This window comes from Chrysochloris asiatica, unplaced genomic scaffold (genome assembly GCF_000296735.1).
Source record: "Chrysochloris asiatica unplaced genomic scaffold, ChrAsi1.0 scaffold00063, whole genome shotgun sequence".
NCBI classification, from domain to species: domain Eukaryota; kingdom Metazoa; phylum Chordata; class Mammalia; order Afrosoricida; family Chrysochloridae; genus Chrysochloris; species Chrysochloris asiatica.
This window is the reverse complement of record NW_006408581.1, coordinates 5,518,202-5,541,906: the sequence shown is the minus strand read 5'-3', so window position 1 is coordinate 5,541,906 and position 23,705 is coordinate 5,518,202.

Sequence of the window (23,705 nt, the reverse complement as noted above, 5' to 3'; positions counted from 1 at the left end):
CTGACCTTGCAGTTCAAACGGCTTTGCAGTCTGGCGCATTAACCCACAGTGCCACACCAGGACTCCATTCTAGGCATTAGTGAGCTGAAATTGATTGGTATTGGCCATTTAGAATCCATCATGTAATTTACAATGCCACGAATGACAAATTAAAGGAGAATGACATTGCATTTATATTATCCTTAAAAAGAACATTTCAAGATATATCTTGAAGGACAGTGTTGTCTGTGATAGGATAATATCCATATACCTACATGGGAGACCAGTAATATGTACCAACCATTAAAGTTTGTGGTGATGAAATTTAAGAATTATATTTTCTGTCTGAAATTGATCAAACATGCAATCAAGATGGATTGTTGATTTCTGATTGATTGGAATGTGAAAATTGGAAACAAAGAGGAAGTATCCGAAGTGGAAAAATCATGGTGATAAAAACAATGTTGGGAATCACAATATAGAATTTTGCAAGACCATTGACTTATTTATTACAAGTACATTTCCATCAACATAAAAGGCTTCTATGTGTATGGACCTTACCAGATGAACTACAGGAATCAAACTGACTATATCTGTGGATAGAAACTATGGAGAAGTTCAATATTACCAGCCCAAAGAAGGTCAAAGGTCAACTGTGGAACATACCAACAATTGTTCATCTACAATTTCAGGTTAAAGTTGAATAAAATTATTTATGAAAACATCTCCACAAAAACCAAACTACGACCTTGAAAATAGCCCACCAGAATATAGAAACTATATGAAGAACAAATCTGATGAATTAAATATTAATGATTGAAGATCAGAAGAGTTGTAGAATGACTTCAAGAACACATCACTCATTAAGATTGCAAAAGGCAATTAAAGAGACCGGAAAGAAAGAACATATGAATGTGGATGTCAAACAAGACTCTCAAATATATGCTCTGGGGAATAGAAAAGCTAATGAAACTGAGAGAAATGATAAATCCAAAGATTTGAACAGACAATTTCCAGGGACAGCACAAGAAGACAAAGTCAAACATTATAATAAGATGTGCAAAGACCTGGAGTTAAAACAACAAAAGAGAAGAATATGCTCAGTATTTCTCAAGTTAAAAAAAAACAAAACTAAACTAAAGTAAAAATTCAGCCCTCTGGTAGCGTAGTGGTTACGAATCAGGCTGCGAACCTTAAGGTCAGCGGTTCGAAACTACCAGCTGCTCCGCAGGAGAAAGATGAGGCTTTTTACTCCTGTAAAGATTTACACCCTCAGAAACCCAGTACAGGGTCGCTATGGGTTGGAACCGACTCAATGGCACTTAACGACAACAAGAATTGCAAGATTGAAGGATTATATGGACAAAGTATTGAAAAACACTGGAATCATCAAAAGAAAATAAAAGGACTATACAGAGTCACTGTGACAAAAAAAAGAGTTGGTCTATGTTCAATAATTTTAAGAAGAACCATATGATCAAGAACTGAATGCATTGACGGTAGAAGTCCAAGCATCACTGAAGGCTTTGACAAAAACAAAGCTTCAGAAATACAATTTGACGTTTTTTTAACAAACTGATGCAACAGTGGAGATGCTCATTTATATCTGTCAAGAATTTTGGATACCTAAAAGGGGTTATAGAACTTGCCCAATGACATAAGTTTCTTGGAAGCCTTTGTAGTGTATAGGACCCTGGGTGAAATCCTGAGCCCCACCCAGAACCTTTTGAAGTGGGACATTCCTACTTGAAAAAAACAAGCAGACCAACCTGGAACAGCTAGAGGAAGAGAAGATACTTCTTGAAAGAAAGACCAACAGGAAAAATCCAAAACAAAAATGTTAGTCTGATTGGCTACTACAAGAATAAACAAGCTGTTTTCCAGGAAGCCATCAATGCAGCAATCACATCCCATCAGGGCAAACTCCCATCCAATGTTGAAACTCAAAGGGAACACATGAGAAGGTGTGTAAGATTGCTGGTGATCACACCGGTCAGCTGGTGAATGGAAGAGAGGGAAAGGCAGCAGTGAAGACATGAGCTGAGTTCAACCACATTTCATCAACTCTGTTGACCTTGAGATATGAGAGATAAGAAAGATAAGAGGAAGGGCTAGTTGGTCTGAAGTATGGTGAGACCTAGGGACTCCTGAGCCCATGCACAAGGACATAGCCATGAAGAATTAGAGCTGAGAGTGAAGTGTCCAGCTGATATGATGTGAGGGGAGATGCACAAGAATGCCTATACTGAGATAGTACTCATTTGACCTAGCATCAATTGCTTGAGGATCAGGACTCAATTACAGGGAGATTAAAAAACAATGTTTGGTAGAGGAAACAAGTGTAAATTGCTACAATTTGATGAACTTTACCTATAAGTTATGGATGTAGTAGCTCAAAATACCAGCTGAGAGGGAAGGAGTCTTCACATCAAGTATCAGTCCTATGCCCTTTGTATACAGGGTTGATAGGGATGAGCAACTTAGACATTGGCTACCTAAAATGGGAGGGGTTATAAAGGCATGAAGTGATTGGCTTACAAGTTTTTAAGAGGGGTTTTAGTTTCAGAGTGTGCAGGGGGAAGGTAGAATCCCCACTGAATAGTTTTCATCTTGTCTAGTTGGGTCTGGTGAAAGGCGATAGGGATAAGATGCTTATGATTCAATATTAAGTAATTTTATCATGATTAATTGTGAATGTCACAACAGTAAAGGTAGAAATTTTGTAACAAAAAGGGGGTAGCAGTTAATCTTACAATCCAGGAACAGAAGACCCTAGGACCATCAAGGGCGAACAACATAAGCATAATGTGGGACCCTATCCAGAGAAGCAGCACCAGCAGAGATGGAGGCAGAGATGAGGACATGGAGAGATAGTGCAGCTGAAGACTCTAAACTCACGGAAAGAGAAAGGCTGTGTGTTGGCAGCCAGGATGCAGGCTTGCAGAATGTGCCCTTTGAATGTTTAAATGTTTGTATATTCCTGAGTGTTTTTGTGTACATCCCCCTTCCCTCCCCCAAACAACAACAACAACAACAAACCAGAGGGAATAGAAGCAAATAGTATCCAATGTTGATGTATGGAGAATATTGTAATCATTGCAATGGAACAATGAGTATAAAACCGATGTTCCCCCATGTGAACTCTCACTCAATTCACAATAAAAATAAGGTAGTTATCTGGAAAAATGATTGGAAGAGTTCCTTATTTGTGCCCATTCCAAAGAAAGGTGACCCAATGGAATGCAAAAGTCATCTAAAAACACCATTAATACCACATGTATGTACAATTTTGATGAATATAATTTTAAGTGATTAAATGATTGCAGTAGGGAATTACCAGAAATTACAGTCAAATTCAGAATAGTATGCAGGATATCATTGCTGACTTCAGATGAATCCTGGCTAACTGCAAAGAATATCAGAATGGTGTTTACTTTTGTCTTATTAGTTGTGCAAAAGCATTCAACTGTGTGGAACATAACAAACTATTGATATCATTCCAAGTAATTGTGCTTTTCATTGACTAACGGATTAGGGTTAGGGTAAGAGGTAGTCATTAAAACATAAGAAGGTAATACTGAATGGATTAAATCAGGAAAGTTGTGTGTCAGAGTTGTATCCTTTCACCATACTTATTATCTGTATTCTGAATAATAATTGGAGAAGCTAGATTATATGAACAACAATGTGACACCAGGATTAGAGGAAGATTTATTAACAACCAACCTCCTATAGGCAGATGACACAGCCTTGCTTGCTGAAAGTGAAGAGAACTTGAAACACTTATTGATGAAGATCAAAGACTAAAGCCTTCAGTATGAATTGCACCTCAATGTGAACAAAAAGAACATTTTCACAAATGGACCAATAAATAAAATCATGATGTATCTTCAAAAAATTGAAGTTCTAAAAGACTTATTTGCCTGGATCCACAATGATTGCCCATTTGTTGTTAGGTGCCCATAGATGTCAAGAAATCAAACAATGTATTGCATTAGGCAGATCTGCTGTAAAGCACTTCTTTAAATTGTTCAAGAGCAACGATTTCACTTTAAGAATTAAGGTGCACCTCACTCAAGCCATGGTATTTTAAAGTGCCTCATATGCATATAGATATTGGACAGTGAATAAGAAAGATAAGAATAAGGAGAACTTTTACATTTGAATTACGGTGTTGGCAAATGGTATTGAAAAGACCATGGACAGCCAGAAGAACAAACAAATCTGTCTTGGAGGAAAAAAAGCTACAATGTTCCTTAGAAGTGAAAATGACAATACTTTGTCTTGTACTTTGGAAATATTATCAAGTGGACCAGTTCCTAGAAAAGAACATCATGCTTGGAAAAGTGGATGGTAAGCAAAAAGGAGGAAGACCCTCACAAGATGAAGTGACACAGTAGTAGCAACAAGTGCTTACAGGTAACAACAATTGTGAGGATGGCACAGGGCCAGCAGTGTTTCCTTCTGTTGTGCATAGGGTCACTGAGTTGTAACTACTTGATAATACCTAACAACAGCAACATATTCACAAGGGTGAATACTTTGGAAATTGGTTGCCCAGCCCCAGTTCTACCTCTCCATAACCACATACAGCGTATCTTATTGATGACAGCACAGCATTCTGTTTTGCTAGCAGAAAATCAAGGGTAATGTGTAGGAAAGCTCCTCCTGTGAGAAAGTTTTTTGTTCTTCTTGTGCTAGCTGGGGGAAGTGGCTCAAAATTTTCTTTCAGATTCGCTCAGCTTCTGACTCCAGCCATTCAGCTGTTAGAGAGGCATGAAGTACTCAAGAAATACTGACATGTGAACACTTGAGACCTAGGCACAAGATGGAATTAAGCTCTGTCTGGCTGGAGTCTATTGCAGGCAGAACATCTTCACATCTTCACATTTCATGCTTTAAAGCATTCTCTACTCTTGATCAGAGACTGAGGGCAATCATATCAACAATAAAAACCTGGACATTGCTGGATTCCTAGAGGGTGACTATAGTAAGCTCTTTAAACTTATGGTGATCTTTACTAGGTACTATCTGATCTCTTCGTCAGGCTTTAAATAGCATTGATATTTCTGTTAAACTAATTGTGTTGTTGTTGTTAGATGTCATCAATTCAGTACAGACTCATAGCAACGCTATGCACAACAGAATGAAACACTGCCTGGTCCTGGGCCAGCCTCACAACTGATGCTATGCTGAACATAGCCAAATGCATATCACCTTTGGTTAGATCAATCTCTGTTTCTCTAACAGGTTAACAGCAATAGCCTATTAGGAACAGAAAGAAAATTTAAAATGTTATTGCACTTCGTGAAGATTACATAACCCATGTGATGTTTTATTTCATGGGCACATGATTTAAAAAAGACACATTTACATAAGTAACCTATTAGTGGTGTGGGTTAGTTAATGCACCAGACGGCAAAGCCATTTGAACTGCAAGGTCAGTGGTTTAAGCTCACCAGTTGCTCTTCAGAAACCCTATACAGGGTCTCTATGGGTCAGAAACTACTCGACGGCATTTCACAACAAGAACAAAGGCTTTTATTACAAAAGCAAAGGTTATGAAAATAGATACTAAACATACAATTTTTCTGGATCCATAAGCCCAAATGGACAAGGTAAGCCAACCTTAAATCAGTAGAGATTAGAACAAAGTCTAAAGACCTCAGAAGTCCAAGACCTTGGAATTAGCCATATTCTGTTCCTGTCCACTATAGTGCCTCTGCTCTAGGTCTAAAAGGAATGTTCTAGTTCTTTCAACCTTTGATAAATGTTTTTAAAGTTAGACGTAGTACAATTTGGTTTATTCTAGCAGGATTCTGACTGAGTCTCTTTGATGTCTCTTTCAATATATAACACTTGGGGTTAAATGTGGTAAGCCTGGGGATTAAATTTCTCCCATCTATGAAAACTACAACATAACATAGGATACAGTATAACATAGGATAGATCTTGTAGGTAGTATATCTAAAATATTCCAAATGTTCTTCCCAATAGCAAACCACCTTCTCTACCAATGGTTATGAGTCACTTTCTCAGAAACAGGGCAAATGATCCCCAGAAAAGTTGGATTTTGTTTGTGTGTGTGTATAAACATTTTGTGTATGTGTGTGTATAAACATTTCCACATAGAACTCCCTACTCTGATTATGAACCTCCACAGAAATTCCTTGATCACCACAACAACTGCAGGGCAAAGGCACATTGGTTTCCTGAAAAACTAACTCATGCTGAGGCTGGATCCTCTCCGGAGGAACTGTATTCAAACTGTGTAACAAGGGAGTGACAACTCAGTCAAGACCTTTAGAATCGCATCCCCTAATAACTTTATTTTGGAGACTAAACAAATGACCACTGATTCCTATTTTTCCAACTTCAAATGAGTGCTGGTGGTGGTAGCAGTGTGCTGTGGATTTGGCTCCAACTTTAAGCGTTTCATTCTATAGAGTTTCCGAGACTGGAAACCTTACAGGAGCAGAAAGCCTCATCTTTCTTGTGAAGAAGGGCTGGTAGTTTCAAATTGCTGATCTTAAGGTTAGCAGCCTGATTTGTAGCCACTATGCTACCAGAGCTCCAAATGACTAGTATCCAGTGACTTCCATTTTTGTAAGCAGATTGGACTCTTAAAAAGATTACAATGTTCAGAGCAAAGTAGTTTCAGTAGCCTTTCAGGATCATAGTTCAAAAACCATGAGGCGTTTTCTACACCAAAGAATTAATTAGTTACAACCCAATTCAGAAAACCTTCTGTGAACAGGAACATAGAAATGTTTTTGTATGAAAAACATGAGGTTCCAGTTTTGGCAGCGACAGAGGCAGAGTCAGAGTCAGATAGGACAGGCTCCATGGGGGAGGGACAGAAAACCCAGAGAAGTTGCATTCACGGAACAGCCCCAGAGCTCTGGATCAAGCATAAGGTGCACAGCATCAGTGTCCCTCATCCACCAGTGGAAAAATCATGGTATAAAGGAAAATATTGTGATTTCGGAATCAATCCAGAATTCGAGATGATTAATAATAAAATATAAGAAATGGACAATACATTGAAAGGGCAAAGGAGTAGAATGGAAGAGATGGAAGCCAGACCAGCGAGCTGGAAGACAAAGCTCTCACTACTGCTAAGATAGAAGAGTAAGCAGGAAAAAAACATGAAAAAAAATCTGAGGAGTCTAAGATTCATGCTGGATAACATTAAGAGGAATAACTAAAGAATTATTGGCATTTGAGAATGGGAAGAATCACAGAAGTCCACGGAAGAGATAGATGAAGAGCTTCTGGAAAAAATATTTTCTAACATCTTGAAGGATGAAAAGATAAACATTCAAGAAGCTGAAAGAACTCCAGGAATGATAGACCTCAAAGAAAATCACTGAGACATATCATAATTCAAGCTTTCCAATATCAAAGACAAGTAGAGAATCCTCAAAGCAGCCAAGGAAAAGAGAAGTGTTACTTTTAAAGGCAAGCAAATCAGATTAAGCTCTGACTTTTCAGCAGAAACCATGCAGGCAAGAAGACAATGGAGATATATAAATATAAATATAGATATCGATATATATAGATAGATATAGATATAGATATAAATATATATATAAATATATATACCTAAAAGAAAAAAACTGCCAACCAAGAACCAACTATGCAGCAAAACTGTCAATCAAATACAATGGTGCCATCAAAACATTCCAGGATAAACAGAAACTAAGAGATTTTGTCAAAGGCAATCCAGTGCTTAAAAACATTCTAAAGGGAATTCTTTGGAATGAAAACCAACAAGAACATACAACAACCAGAGAGTGATAGAAGTAGCAATACCACCTGGGACTCAGCCGGCAGATAGCAGAGTTCAGAACAGAACAAAATTACAGCAATGAATTCAGAAGACCTGTTAGACCAACCAAAGATCAAAATATTAACAATGACAAAGAAGGGGAAAATATAGGAACAGAGATCCAGGTGGTGAGGAAGACGGGTAGATTGTAGGATACAATAGACTGTCATAAATGCAGGGAAAACTTAAAAGACTACAGAGTAACCTCAAAGAAAATTAATACTTCACAATTTACCATGAAAATGAAGATCCAAGCAGAACAAGGAAACATTAAAACTAAGAAAAAACCAACATGAAATAGCACAAAAAACATGAATTCAGCACAAGAAGGCAGGCAGAACAAAGGAACAAACAGCACCACAAAAATTAACATAATGACAGCAGTTAATCCATGCCTATCGATAATTACACTGAATATCAATGAATTAAATGCACCAGTGAAGAGACCGAGAATGACAGAATGAATAAGAAAACAAGACCCTTCAATATGCTGCCTACAAGAGACACACCTTATGTACAAAGACAAAAACAGACTAAAAGTTAAAGGATGGAAAAAACATACCAAGCTAACAGCAATAAAAAAACAAGCAGACGTGGCAATACTAATCTCTAATAAAATAAACATTAAGGCAAAAATCACCATAAGAGATAAAGAAGGAAACTATCTCATGATTAAAAGATCAATTGAGCAAGATGACATAACCATAATTATCATCTACACTCCAAATTAAAAAGCACCAAGATACATAAAGCAAATTCTATTAGACTTGAAGAAAGAAATAGATAAATCTACAATTATAGTGGGAAATTTTAATACGCCACTTTCAAAAAGGAATACAACAACCAGCAAGAAACATGACAAAGCTACAGAGGAACTAAACAACACAATCAGCCAACTTGATCTCATAGATGTGTACAGAGCATTCAACACAACAACAGAACAATACATATTCTATTCCAGTGCACATGGAACATTCTCCAGAAATGACCATGTGTTAGATCACAAAGCAAGCCTCCATACATTTACAAACATCAAAGTACTACAAAGCATCTTTTCAGACCACAATGCCATAAAATTAGAAGTCAACAATAAGAAGACCAATGAAATAAAGTTTAATACATGGAAACTGAATAACACCCCACTGAAGAGCAACTGGATAATGGAAGAAATTAAACAAGAACTCAGAAAGTTCCTAGAAACAAACTAGGACCAAAACACAACACACCAAAATCTTTGGGACACAGCATAAGTGGTGCTCAGAGGACAGTTTATTGAGATGAATATGCACATCCAAAAAGAAAAAAGAATCAAAATTAACACAAAAACACAGCATCTTCAGCACCTACAAACAGACCAACAGAGGGAACCTACAGTCACCAAAAGAAAAGAAATAATAAAGATCAGAGCAGAAATAAATGAGATAGAAAACAGAAAAACTATAGAAAGAATCAACAGGACAAAAACCTGGTTCTTAAAAAGGATTAATAAAATTGACAAATCATTGGCAAACCTAAGAAAAGAAAAGAGGGAGAAGACACAAATATCACACATTAGAAACCACATGGACGATGTCACAACAAAACCAAAAGAAATCAAAAGAATAATAACAGAATACTATGAAGAGTTATACTCCAATAAATTTGAAAACTCAGAAGAGATGGATAAATTTTTAGAAAAACACGACCTACCTATATTCACACAGAGTGACGAAGAAGACTTGAACAGACCCATAACAATAGAAGAAATTGATCAGGTCATCAAAAAACTCCCAACCAAAAGAAGTCCAGGTCTAGATGGCTTTACTGGTGAGTTCTATCAGACATTCAGGGAATAGCTGCTACCAATTCTACTCGTATTGTTCCAGATTACAGAGAAGAGTAGAAGCTTCCTAATACATTTTATGAAGCAAGCATAACCCTTATACCAAAACCAGGGAAGGACATCAATAAGAAAGAAAACTATAGATCAATGTCCCTCATGAACACAGATGCAAAAATTCTCAACAAAATCCTAGCCAACAGATTCAAGCACCACATCAAAAAAATAATAAACTGAGTGGGATTCATATCATGATGCAAGAATGGTTCAGCATTAGAAAAACAATCATTGTAATCCACTATACAAACAAGAAAAAAGAAAGATCATGTGGTCATGATCATATCCATTGATACCGAAAAGGCATTTGACAAAATCCAACATCGATTCCTGATAAAAACACTCAACAAAGTAGGAATTGAAGGGAAATTCCTCAACATAATCAAGAGCATATATACAAAACCAAGAGCCTAAAATACTCTAAATGGATAGAAACTGAAAGCCTTTCCTCTGTGAACAGGAACCAGACAAGGATGCCCTCTTTCACCACTCCTAGTCAGTATTGTGTTGGAAGGAAGTCTTAGCCAGAGCTATACAACAAGATAGGGAAATCAAAGGCATCCGAACTGGCAAATAAGTAAAACTATCTCTATTTGCAGATGATATGATCCTACACATAGAAAACCCCAAAGCCTCAGTAAAAAAGCTGCTAGACTTCAATGGAAGATTCAGCAAAGTGGCAGGATATAAGATCAACGTACCAAAATCAGTTGGATTAATCTGTAGTAACAACGACAGCACTGAAAAGGACAGTAGGAAAGCAATATCATTTAAAATAGCTGCCCAAAGGATGAAATATCTAGAAATAAATTTAACAGAGGATCTATACAGAGGAACAAAGGATCTATACAAAGAAAATGACAAAATACTACTATAAGAAACCAAAAGAGACTTACAAAAGTGGAAGGATATACCATGCTCCTGGATAGGAAGATTTAACATTGTCAAAATGTCAATACTACCCAAAGCAATTTACACATATAATGCAATCCCAATCCAGATTCCAATGACATACTTCAAAGAGATGGAAAAAAACAATTACAAACTTTATATGGAAAGAAAAGAGACCTAGGATAAGCAAAGCATTGCTTAAAAAGAAGAATAATGTTGGAGGCCTCTCATTCCCTGATTTCAAAATTTACTACATGGCTACAGTGGTCAAAATAGCCTGGTACTGGTATAATGAAAGATACATTGATCAATGGTAGAGAATCAAGAATTCAGAATTAACTCAACCACACACAGACATCTGATTTTTGACAAAGTACCTAAGTATATTGCATGGAGAGCAGATGGTCTCTTCAACAGATGGTGCTTGCAGAATTGGAAAGTAATGAAACAAGACCTTTATCTCACACCTTATACAAAAACCAACTCAGCATGAATTAAATACCTAAATGTGAATCCCAGAATTACAAAGGCCATCAATGAAAAAAGAGGGACAAATGTGAGAACTCTAATATAGGGCATACACAGACTACCAAACATTTTTAAAATTGCACAAACAAAAGTAGACAAAATAGATCAATGGGACATACTAAAAATTAAAAACTTATGTGCATCAAAAGACTTCATCAAAAGAGTAGAAAGGGAGCCCACAGAATGAGAAAAAATCTTTTGCAACGACACATCAGACAAGGGACTAATTCCCAAAATATATAGGAACCTACAACACCTATACAAGAAAAGTATAAATAATCTAATTAAAAAATGGGCATAGGACATGAATAGACACTTCATCAAGGAGGAGATCCGGGCAGCCAACAAACATATGAAGAATTGTTCACAATCACTAGCTATTGTTGTTGTTGTTAAGTGCCATTGAGTTGATTCCAATTCATAGCGACCCTGTATTGGGTTTCCCAGGAGCAGCTGGTGAGCTTGAACCGCCAACCTTGAAGTTCAAACGGCTTTGCAATGCAAATCAAAACAACAGTGAGCTATCATCTTACACCAGCAATCATAGCACAGATCAAAAAAGTAGAGGACAATAAATTTGGCGAGGATGTGGAGAGACTGGGACTCTCCTACATCGCTGGTGGGATTGAAAATGGTCCAACCACTATGAAAAATAATATGGTGCTTCCTCAGAAGACTGGAAATAGAGATACCTTATGATCCAGCAATCCCTCTACTTGATATTTATCCACAAGAAATATGAGCCATAACATGAGTAGATATATTCACATCAATGTTCATAGTAGCACTCTTTACAGTAGCAAAAAGATGGAGACAACTTAAGTGCCCATCAATGGAAGAATGGATAAAAAAAACTGTGGTACATACATACAATGGAATATTATGCTACCATGAAGAATAACAAGGAAGCAGCAAGCCACCGCATAACATGGATGAACCCTGAGAACATTATGTATGGTGAGTGAAATCAGCCAGTCACAAAAGGAGAACTATGGAATAGGACCATTATTGTAAAATATTAAGAAAAAGCACCCACACTTAAAGGGGGAAGAAAAAAATATTGTATCATTTTTATTTCTTTCTTTTTAATCTTCTATTTCTTATTTATTTATTTTATTTTTTTGTTGGTTACTGGGGTGTATAGGGTTGGGGGAGAGGAGGGAGGGGAAGGTGGAGTACAAGGTAGGAAATAGGCATAGGATAGTGGAACAAAGGGTAGGGAATAGACAGAGGATAGTTTGGGTTAAGGAGGTGCACATACTAGAAAGGGAAGGGGAAAGGAAAAACATGGCAGATGGGAGACTAGCTAGGCAGGTTTACATGGGCTAAATAGGACAGAGGTAAATAAAGATGTAAGAACATCAGGGCTCGGGGATACAAAGATTGAGGCATGACTTGAATGGGTAAAAGTGGAAAATGATGTTAAGAGGCTTGGCTGTCTTTTGAATCTTGGTTTCCCTTGCCTATTATTGTACAATAGACATTTGAAGGGGAGAGAGAGGAATAGCCAGAAACATCACCAGAGAAAGCTTGTAAGCTCATCTTCAGCCTATAACTGATTGGAATATCTTAAATGGGGCTAGAACTTGCTCAGTGAAGGAGGCTCCCTACAGAGCCTTTGCATTGCAAAGAACATATGTGGAATCCGGATCCTCATTCAGAATCTTCTGAGGTGGGACATTTCCACTTGAAAGGACAAGCAGACCAGTCTGGAGCAGCTAGAAGAATAGAAGATACTTCTTGAAAGAAAGACCAGTAGTCTGACGCATTATCCCACAATGCCACATCAGGACTCTGATTAGCGTAGTGGTTACGAATCAGGCTGCTAACCTCAGGTTCAGCAGTTTGAAACTACCAGCTGTTCTGTGGGAGAAAGATGAGGCTTTCTGCTCCCGTAAAGATTTACAGCCTCGGAAACCCTGTACAAGGTTGTGATTAGTTGGAACTGACTCCACAGCACATCACAACAACACTTAGGATGCATCTGGCATACTTGTCCCATTTTTTTAGTTGTTACTTACACATACACACACTCATACACTTAACTAAAGCTAGATTAAAGCCAGATCATTCCTGGATTTCAACCATTTAGAGATAAATTCATAGAGATGTCTAGTCTACTCAAACATCAATCTCACAGAGGACTTATGAAAGTTGTTTCTCTCCAGGCATGATGAACAAGGATAAAACCAGAACCAGAATCAAAGTATAATACAGAAAGTGTTCTTCAAGGACTGGATTGTTATTGTTAAGTGCCCTTGAGTGAGTTAAACTCATAGCGACCCTGTAGTGTTTTTCTGAGGAGTGGCTGGTGGATTTGAACTGCAGATCTTGTTGTTGGCAGTCCAATGCTTATCCAACAATGAAACACTTATTCTGAGGATTATCAAGTTGTACATCTTGGTTGTAGAACCACTGGCAAGAAATAAAATAAGTTATTCCTGACCATTTGAATGAAATATGTATACCTTTCCTGGCATCTGGAAGGATAATTCATTCTGGGAATACATTGAAGTCCTTAATTTTTAGATTATTCCTGCTACATCTTCCTATAATATTTCTACTTTGAAAAAATAACTATGTGTGAATTCCAACAGTTAGTATTCCTTGTTAGTTAGTTTCTTCAAGGATTTGGTGTTTTTGTTCTGGGTTTTTACAGTATAGGATTGACTGTGAAGCTTTATCCACTCTTTGATGGGATAAAAAATACCAGGTCACAGTGAGTCAGCAGAAATTTTTAGTGCTGTATGTAAAACACTGTAAACTCAGTGACTCCAGTTGTTGCCAGAAGCTTTTTTTTTTTTTTTTTCAATTCAACTCCAACAGAAAGAGCTGGCTTGTATTACCAAGGGTACCAAGACTACTAAGGAGGAAGCCTCGCCAGTGGGTTTTCCAGAGGCCAACATTGATATAATTGGTCCTAAATGTTCACAACCAAGTTTCTGCTCTCTTGTCACAAGGCAAATTGTTCTCTGGGCCAGAGTAAAGTCCCTAAGGGATTCTGCAGACTACATGAATTTCTCACTCATCTGGTTATGCGAGAATTCAGTTCTCATAGTTTAAATATGTTTAAGTTATAAGTGTGATTTTATTTAAGACCACAGGCTAGATGTCTCTGAGTTGACCCTGACATATCACCCAGAGTTGGGTTGTATGATGACGTTCCCTATTGCAAAGACATCATCTACATCTTTGTAAAAACTTGAAATGCCTCAAGGGTCTGAATTTGTAATAGGTTCTGTTACAACTGTGATCTCTTTCCCTCTTTAACAGCTACTGATTGATGTGTTTTCCTTGCTCTTTCCCACTGTTGAGACTACTTTACTAATTCTCACTGTGACAACTATTTTTAGGATAAAATTGATGATGAAAATGCCAGAAAATAGGTTGTTAAAGGAGAGGGCAATCACTGGGACAAGTCTGTGTGGTCTTCCTCTACCCATATCCTCTTCAAATATGTCCAGGAATAAAAGTAATCCTTAATGAAATCAGGCTGACCTGAGATCCACTGGCATTTTTCATTTTTAGAGTCTATGTAAAATTCATGTGTTTTGCCTATCTGTATTTTCCCTTGCTATTTTTTTATACAATGGTATTCTGTAAATAACACTTGATAGTGGGTGGCAAGGAAAGTTATAACTTTAGCACTGCACTAATCTGCTTTTACTTAAAACCTGCTTTATGGAATGATACTGACTCCCACAAGGGCTGTAAACAAAAATACACAAGGGAAAGGATTGATCCCTCCATCTCTTCTTCCTCCTTTCACTTTGTCTAAAAGACATGGACATTGTGGCGTACATGGAGTCTTAGTGTGGCCCTGTGGGTTAATGCACCAGACTGCAAAGCTGTCTGAATTGCAAGGCAGTTCAAGCTCACCAGCTGCTCCTTGGAAACCCGATACAGGGTCACTATGCGTCGGAACTGTCTCAACAGCACTTAACAACAACAACCATACTAATTGTGGAGCAATGGGCAAGGTACTTTCATACATTGCTCTTACTATTGTTGTTGTGTGCTTTTGAGTCAATTCTGACTCACAGTGACCAGATAAGACAGAGTAGAACTGTCCTGTCTGGTTTCCTCTTTACAGAAGCTGATCACCAGGTCTTTTCTCACCTCTCCTTAACTATTTCACCACCAGGGATCCTTTTCACACATATATTACCCCTCAATAAACATTTTAGGACAAGGATTATAAGGAATATCTAAATAGGGAAAATAACTTGTTAAACAGAAAGATGAGGCTTTCTGCTCCTGTAAAGATTTACAGCCTCGGAAACCCTGTACAGGGTCGCTATGAGTCGGAACCGACTCCACGCACATAACAACAACAACAACAAACAAGACAGCTAGGATCTATGTAAGACAAAGAGCTAAACGTTAAAACATGTTTCCCCAACCTTAAATCTTGACGATTTTGTTTGTTCTACTTTGTTCCTGTTGTTGTTGTTAAGTGCCTTCGAGTCGATTCCGACCCATAGTGATCCTGTATAGGGTTTCCAAGGAGCAGCTGGTGAGCTTGAACTGCCGACCTTGCAGTTCAAACGGCTTTGCAGTGTGGTGCATTAACCCACAGCGCCACACCAGGACTCTGCTTCAAATAATTCAAATAATGTTAAAGTATTTAAAGTAAAAAAAAAAAAAAAAATGGGGGTTTTCCTTCCTCCCAAATTCAAGCATGCTCATATACATCTGTGGTAGCGTAGTGGTTACGAATCGGGCTGCGACCGCAAAGTCAACATTTCAAAACAACCAGCTGTTCCACGGGAGAAAGATGAGCCTTTCTGCTCCGGTAAAGATTTACAGCCTCAGAAACCCTGTGCAGGGTCGCTGTGAGTTAGAACCTACTCCACAGCACATATTAAGAACAACAACATATACATAGGTGCACCCATACCCACATGTAGCTTTTTCTTTCATTTTTTTTCTAAATTTGTTGCATATTATACGTATTGGTAAGGAGCCCTGATAACATAATGTGTATATGTTGGGTTGCTAACTGCAAGCCATCCCATAGGAGAAAGATGACGCTTTCTGCTACCATAAAGATTTACAGCCTTGGAAACCCTATATGGAAACTGACTTGATGGAAAACAACACAAAACATATATTGGTTTTTAATATACTTTTTTGTCTAAATGTCTTAAGCTTACAAGCTATACATATAAGTCTAATGGATTTTTTTTTTTTTATAGTTTCCCAAGTGGTCATTGATATAATACACATGCATGTACACTGGTATTGCCAATATTAAGAATATTCATAGGGAACAGAGGGTTCTGGAAAATGCAGTTTTAACTAAATCAAATTGAGAATATAAAGCACACATTGATCCCATTGATTAAAACTACTCTTCCCAGGAAGCCATACTTTCTGTAGTCCTGTTGTTGTTAAGTGCCACTGAGTCTGTTCCATAGCAACCCTGTGTAGGGTTTCCAAGGAGTGGCTGATTAGTTTGAACCACCAATCTTTTAGTTCAAACCTACCTTTCTGTCCAGGGCTTTATTCCATAGCGTCACACCAAGACTCTGGTTCTATAGTGGTGGTGGTGGTTATGTGGCTTGGAGTCAGTTCCGACTCATAGCCACTCCGTATAGGGTTCCTGAAGCTGTAAATTTTTACAGGAGCAGAAAGCCTCATCTTTCTCCCATGGAACAGCTGGTAGTTTTGAACTGCTGACCTTGAGGTTAACAGCCTGACTCCAACCATTATACTACCAGAACTTCTTTGGTTCTATAGTAACGTTATGAAAAGAGAAATTTGCTCTAGATTTGGAAGCTAGAAGTGAAGCATAACTCTTTGGCTATCATTCTTTTTAGTTCCTCTGAGGGACCAATGAAAAGTAACTGAAGATTCTGGCTAGCCCTTGCTCTTCTTATTTCTGTGCTCAGATTTTCATTTCAAATACTGATCTTGTTGAGCCACGTAGCTGTAGGCCCATCACTGAGCTCCCTGAGAGCCAGTAACTCCCTATATGTTTCTCTGAAAACTTTCCCTTTTGAAGTGTCATTTTAGTGTTTGGCTACTCTGAGTAACCATCAGTAACTTCTTTGTTCTACCATTTCCTACTGTAGGCCATAACTTCTTCACTTCCTCCCACAATACATTAAGGTAACACTTCTAGGATAGATCCCTTTTGCCATGTCATGATTGTTAAGTGCCTTGATTCCATTCTAACCCATAATGGTCCTTTATAGTTTCCAAGTGTTGGCTAGTGGGTTTGAAATACCGACCTTACGGTAGCAGTCTAGTGCTACATTTCATTGTCACACCAGGGCACGGGTAAACTGAAACCTGACTGTTAAGAACTTGTGTTGATTAAGCTGAAGAACACCAGAAAACCCAGTTAATAGTTTCTTTGTTGTTGTTGTTAAGCGCCGTCGAGTCGATTCCAACCCATAGCAACCCTGTGCAGGGTTTCCAAGTCTGTAAATCTTGATGGAAGTAGAAAGCCTCATCTTTCTCCCACGGAGCAGCTGGTAGTTTCGAACTGCTGACCTTAAGGTTCACAGCCCGATTCGTAACCACCATGCTACCAGAGCTCCTTAAGAAGCCTTAGTATCAGAAGGCCATCTCTCAGTAAGTAAAGTGAAACAATATGACAAGAGTGATCTCCTCATGAAAAGAAAGGAGTCGAAATACATATCCAAGGCTTGTGAGAGGTTCCACCTACTTCTCATCCTCCCATTGAAATTGCATTGTGATGTTTACCACAGAAAACCTGCACAAGAGAGATGAGTCACCTTTAGTGTGGAGGCAGAGGCACAGTTGGTTCCATACTGAGTGGGAGAATGCAGAATTAGAATTCCATTCGAATTTTTGCTCCCTCACAATAAGATAGGACTGCTTCTGTTCTGTGCAAATATGCCCCTCCTGACACGTCTATTCAAATAACCTCTCTAGGGTTTCTCACTCTTCTCTCAATGTTTTATTTCTTAATGTTTTTTGTTTTGTTTTGTTTTTCAGTGTACCTCTGGTAAAATTAAAAAAACAAAACCCCACATTTTTATGATTTTAGTTAAAGTTTACAGAGTAAATTAATTTTCCTTTCATGGATACATACACATTTTGTTTTGTGACATTGACAGCAATCCCTCCTAATGCAACTTTTCCCATCTTCCCCGTGTTTATTGTTTGCATTCTTTCTTCTTTACTATCCCTTCCAGACTTCTAAGCTTTGTTGTTGTTGTGAAGTGCCATCGAGTCATTCCTTCCAACTCACAGTGACCCTGAATAGGATTTAGGTTTGAATTTCAGAACCATGGAACTTTTGGTTGGCAGTCTAATTCCAATCCTACAGCACCGTACTCTGGACAAATACTCCCTGTTTGATCTTATATGATCTATACTCTGAGGCATTACATTATATGGCTGTCTAATGTTAGTTTGTGAGTTGATCCTGGTGTGGTGCTGTGGAATAATGCAATGGACTTCAAGGTCCAGTTGAACCTCAAGTTTGGCAGTTCAAGCTTGTAGGAAACCCTATATAGTCAATGGGTCAGAATTGACTCGATGGCACTGAGCAGCAACAACTTGATCCAAGATGGTGAGTGTAGTTCCAACCCTGTCTTGGAACTAGTCTTGGGGAGTCCACCGATTTCTATCAGACGAGTAAGGCTAGTGTTTTTTATGATTTTGAGTTTTGTTCCACACTTATCTCCCACTCTATTCAAGATCTTTTATTGTGATTCCTTGCTATGGTGTATAACTTTTGTGATAAAATCAGCACTTGTGCTTGCTCTACATGCATTTTTAATATTTCTTGTTTATTTGCTTTTTGTGAACATACCCATTTTGTGAAAGGAATTTGAGATGCTTATAAATATTTAATAAGATATGTTTAATCATGTCTTTCTAGCTTATTTTCACATTTCTTGTTTTTTCCCTTCAATTTTCTTTCTTCAATACTGATACTCAGTGACTTGCTGCTGCCTCAAGAATATTCATTATATTGTTCTTGGTTCTCCTTCTTTGCTTTAAAGTTCCCTTACCCATTCATCCCACCTGCCACAAGCATTCATCATCCAAGCAGTGTCCTTAGCATGGATCTCTACCTTTTTTTCAGTAACACTTATATTGTATGGTGCTGCGGGTTAATGCGTTGGTCTGCAATTTCAGCTTAACCCGTAAGGTGGGTGGTTCAAGGTCACCAGCCAGTCCTGGGAAACCTTATAAAGGGTCAATATGAATAGGAACCAACTCAATGACACTTAACAACAGCAACAGACCTGCTTCTCATTACCCTTGGCATTTTGTTTTCCCAGTTGGCATTGACACGATTCTGACTCAAAGTAGCTCCATGTGTGCTCCATAAAGTTTTTTTTTTAATTAATTTTTTGACTGGCAAATATTTTGGTAGTATTTTGCCACGTCTTTTATTCTGAAATACCTCTGGCTAGACTCCAAATTCCAACCTTTCAGTTAACAAAGTGTATTAAATGTTTGCATCACTAGGAACTCTACCCTAGTCCAGAAATAACTATTGTTGCTCCTGTGTTAATTCATCTAGGCAATAATAACAAAATGTAGCTATGATGCATAGGCAAAGTAAAAACACCTATTGTTGTCAGGTTCCATTGAGTCAGGTCTGACTCACAGAGACCAGATGCAAAGCAGAATGAAACATTTCCTGGTCCTGCCCCATCCTCACATTGTTCTTATGCTTGAGTCTTTTGTTGCTGCCACGGAATCAATCCATCTTATTGTGGATCTTCCTCTTTTTCATTGACCATCCACTTAACCTAGCATGATGAACTTCTCCAGGGACGGTTCCTCCTGAGGAGATATTTATACAACAAATAAATATAGGGTATATGCTATGTGTAGATTACTATGAAAGAACTGGAAATTTAAAATAATAATAATAGTAATAATATATAGATTATAACTCACAATGCAGTCATACTAACAAAAGGGTTTTTGAAGCTCTTTTGGAGTATGACCTGAGATAAATGCTCATTAAATCAGATCACATAGTCAAAGTCTGCCTAGTATTTTGTCAAGCAGGCCCAATATTTTCAATTACAAGAAAGGCTCTGAGTTCATACTGTGTATTGTTGAGGGGTCCCACTATATGGAGCAGATAATAAAGATATCGAATACTTTCACAAGTAGCTATTGGTAGTGAGTGAAAGTCAAATGCCATCAATTTGGTTCTGACCCACAACGACCAAGCATAGGGTTTCCAAGGAGCAACTGGTAAGCTTGAACCACTAACCTTATGATTGAAACTGAATTTGTAGTCTAGTGCACCACACCATAGTGCTATGCAAGGACTCAGTTGTTGTTGTTGTTGTTAAGTGCCGTCAAGTTGGTTCCGACCCATAGTGACTCTGTACAGGGTTTCCGAGGGTGTAAATCTTTACGGGAGTAGAAAGCCTCATCTTTCTCCCACAGAGCAGCTGGTAGTTTCCAACCGCTGACCTTAGTAAGGTTCACAGCCTGATTCATAACCACTACGCTACCAGAGCTCCAAGGACTCAGTAGGCAAGCATAATTGAAAAACTAGCCTATATTCATGAGATAAATGAATCATAAAGTCAAAATTCCTCATTTTATTCTTGACAAAACTGTTTTATATTTGCAGTATACCTTTATACAAAATGGTCTGATAAGTTTTGTAAACATTTGGTATGAATAGAAATATTTTTCACTGTTTTTTCTCCATCCACCTTTTTTCATCGAGTCACATAGATGGAAGCTGAGAGACAGAAGTGCTTTAAATAAAAATAAATAAATAATGAAAAAACTCATTTTCATTTAATTTAAAAATAATAAATAAGTCTTTTTTTATTTTATGGCCTCAATCTTTTCTTTAAATTATTTTCAAATGTTGCTTCTAGGAATTTCTAGGAATAAGCATTATTAAAATGTACAAAAATGAAATTTAATTCATGTACAAAGAAATAAAAACAATAATTATGTTGTCTATTGCCCTATTCTCATTAGTAAGTGGACCCATGCTACATGCCCCCCACTTCGCCAGTTTTCCAGCACCTCATTCAGTCAGTACATGACACAAAGTTACATAATATTTGATTAGTGAATAAGAGAGTTGAGTAATATTTATACGATTATAATATGATGTGGTAAAATTATTCTCTCTTAAGGACACTTCTGTTAATTATAATTTTTCCTATTTCTTAAATGATAAAACTTAATTATAGACACACTAATATTCATTGATAGTGTTGTTGTAAGGGGCCATTTAATTGCTATTTGACTTATAGCAATCTATCCCTGATGACAGACTAGAATCATGTGGTTAGCATTCCAGTGCATAGTTATCCTACAATACCACATCATATGTGTGTGTATGTGTGTGATTCCACTGAAAAAAGAAGAGACTTTCGGCTCTCTCGAAGATTTCAAAGCTTAGGAAATCCTACACCTGGCAGCTCTGAGTTGGAACCAATTTGATGGTACTTAACAACAACAACAACATCATATGTAAAAATAGAGAAGGAGGGAATTGATTAAATTGTTACAATAATTATGATTGTCTTAATAACCACCACTCCATTTTCCTTTCTAGCTCAGCTATGTGCCTACATGAGTAGAACGGTGGTTTTAAGTAAATATACAAATGAAAACTATTTCAATGAATATGTTATAGTATTAAAAGTATTCCACTAAACTATTGCTATTTACTCAATTTGTTGAAAAGTTTTTCATAGTATTGAAAAATAGTACTTCAGTTTTTTCAATTAAAGTTTACTGACAGGATTATAGCATATATACATTTGATTTAGGGGAGACAAATGAGAGAAAGTTAAAAGAAAACTGGAAGAAAAGAGGAAGAGATATAGAGTGAAAGGAGAGAAAGATGACGAGAGAGAGAGACTCAATTTTTTTAAGAAAAAACATCAAATGTTATGGCATGTATAATGGTAAATTGAAACTCTATTGTGCTATGAAAATAATATTAGATTAACTTTAAATTTTTTTCCTAACGAGGACTAAGTTTTCATTTCTGAGAATGCTATGAGGACATTTGCATCACAAGAAACATTGACTATATTGTATAGATGAATCAGAATTTGTATCACTGGAAGCTATAAAAAAGCATTGGAAGTGGTATGTATTTAGAGTACCCTAAAGATATTTTTCTATATCATTACCTTGTGCATTTGGCATTTCTGAAAGTCTAAATGACTTTTAAAGCTAAAAATAATATTTGTTTTTACATTTACATTTTTTTTTCTATAGCCAATATATTTAATATTTGTTGCTGTTGCTGTTAGCAGAGACATTGTAGATCTCTAAACAAAAGTTAACAAATAGCATTTCCTCTTTAGAATTAGTGATTTTTGGAGTAATTTTTAATGTCTAGAGAAAAGCCCTGATATTGATGGGTTAATTATAGGGATGTGTGTTAGTTATGGGTTCTCAGTGGTCTGGCCATTAAGATGTGCTGACCCCATGTTGAAATCTGCTATGAGCTGTCAGTCAGTTGAAAGGTGTAACCTACTTCCAATATATTGAAAACTTGTGCAAAACTTGCTTGCTTTCTGCTGGATCTGTATTTGATACCTGGCTTGCTAGCTAGCCTCTGGTTCTTTGAATTTGAGCCCGTAACTTGTTCTATTCCCTTCCAGTCTTGGGAGTTGTCAGCAACTGGTCATGTTACTTACTAGACCTGCCTACCTGCAGTCTGACCTGCTAATCTTGGTTCATCAACCCTTCAGCTACATGCATCAGAAGCCTCCAGCCTGACATGTAACCAAAACACTTGGGACATGACTACTTCTACAATTGTGTGAGCCATTTCCTTGATATAAACCTCTCAGTCTATATACATATGTAAACTTCAGTGTTTTAACTTCTGTAAAGAATCCAGCATAAGACAGGCTACTAACTGAAAGGTTGGTGATTTGAACCCCTCAACCACTTCATTGGAAAAAGATGAGGTAGTTTGCTTTCTGTAAGGACTTATAACTCTGTGGAGCAATTTGACTTTGTCCTATAAAGTGTCTCTTAGTTGAAATCAACCCAATGGCAGAGGGTTTAACATTTAATGGGAGCATTTCCTAGTTTGCACATCAATCTCAAAAAGGTTCAATTGTATGGTATAGGAACAAACTGAGATATGTTTATTCTTATTTCATATTTATTTTAAAGTTACCACTACTCTTTTTGACAAATTGTTCTTGTTGTTAGGTACCATCGAGTTGGTGATAAATCATAGTGACCTTATGCACAGAAGAACAAAACATTGCCCAATCCTAGGCCAACCTCACAATTGTTTCCACGCTTGAGCTCATTGATAATTTTCTACTTTGCCAATCCATCTCACTGGTGGTCAACCTTTTTCTCTAACCCTCCACCCTACCACACATGCTATCCTGCTCCAGTGACTGGTACCCCCTGACAATGTGTCCAAAGTATGAGAGACAAAGTTTGGCCATCCTTGCCTCCAAGGAGTACTTTGGCTACACTTCTTCCAGCACAGATCTGTTTGTTCTTTTGGCAGCTAATGGTACTTTCAATATTCTCCTCCAACACCATATCTCAAAAGCATCAATTCTTCGACAGTCTTCCTTATTCACTGTCCAACTTTCAAATGCATATGAGGTTATTGAAAATACCATGGCTTGG